We start from the raw sequence: 1,398 nt of genomic DNA on the forward strand, positions 1-1,398 counted from the left end.
ACCCACCCACCCACCTAGTGAAGCTGGCATCTCGTCTCGCATCGCCTGCAAGTGCTGGCCACGGGGCTCCCCTTTGCATCAGTGATTCTCCGACGCGGCTGCACCGTGGAGGTTACGAGGAAACCCTGACGCCTGGCTCTCCTCCGACAGTCGGACTTACAGGGACGCGGATGCGAGGCGGGCGTCGGGGTTCCTCCAAGCTCCCAGGTGGCTCTAAACGCAGCAACGTTTAGGGCCCCTGGCTTTGGGAAGGAAGCATTCGATCTCCCCCCCCGCGAGGAGAAACCGACCCGTTGAGCGGAACCACTGGGTGGGCTCCCAGACTTCCCACCTTGCAGATCCCGACCCTGCCGTCCTCATAGCTCCGCAGAAAAGACGCCAGCAAAGCCAGGGGGCGTTTCCAGCGGGACACTGGCTACACCGGCCCCGCGCCCCTGTGCGCCCCTGGGCTGGCTGCAAACCCAGCTCCACCGAGCACCCGAGAGCAGCCCGCCGCGGCCGCCGTTCTTCCGTTACCTTTGGGTCTCTGTTCTGTTTCATTCCCACGTGTCTGGGGGCCCGGCTGGAAGCCCGAGGTCCTCTCAGGTTAGAAGCTGGAGCTGCGTCCACACCTCCCCACGGACGGACGGACGGGACTGCACGCTCCGCGCGGCCCCGGGGCAGATACTGTGCTGATCACGGAAGTTCCGCGGCGCCCGTGGGTGTGGGCGGGCGGCGGGGCGGTTCGCGCGCCTCACCCCTGGCTTAACCTGACCTCCCCTGGCCTGCGGGTCTGGACCACGTTCCTTTTTTTTTTTTTTAAAGAAGAACGTGAGCGAGTGATGGAGAAAAGCACGCGGGGCAGACAGTGCGCGGGCTGGTGCGGAAGGAAGGGGCAATGTTCGGAATATCAATCACTCCACGCGCCGCTGACCGGCGAGGCGCCGGGGGGGGGGGCCGGGAGGGGACAAAAGGCTCCTCCCGAAGCAAGACGGCGGCAGCGCCCCTCCCTCGAGGTTACAGCTCTGCCTCGGGCGGGCTCTGGGCGCGGGACTGGCAGAGGGACTCGGGGTGACCAGGTCGCCTGGCTCCTTGGGGTTCGGCAGTCTGCACGCCCGAGCGCTCCGGGTGCAGAGGGGGCGTCTTTCTGCGGCCGCCTCTCTTCGGGCCTTCGTGGGGTTCCTGGTCCTGGCCCTGCACAACCTCTGGGGGGCGGTGAAGAATGTCCTACGGAAGCAGAGTGGGGATCGCGGAGCAGCCCTTCGCCCGGCGCGCGGGGTGCGTTCTGCAGAAGAACCACTGGGGCTCAGAACTCTCCTCCCACCACAGCTCCAGCCCCGGCCCCGGGGGCAGAGTCCGGGTGGGGAGTGGGGGTGCTGGTCCGCGGAGGGAAGCGCTGGGTCCGCGTCCGGGGTGCTC

Source organism: Myotis lucifugus, unplaced genomic scaffold (assembly GCF_000147115.1).
Source record: "Myotis lucifugus unplaced genomic scaffold, Myoluc2.0 scaffold_93, whole genome shotgun sequence".
In the NCBI taxonomy this organism is placed as follows: Eukaryota; Metazoa; Chordata; class Mammalia; order Chiroptera; family Vespertilionidae; genus Myotis; species Myotis lucifugus.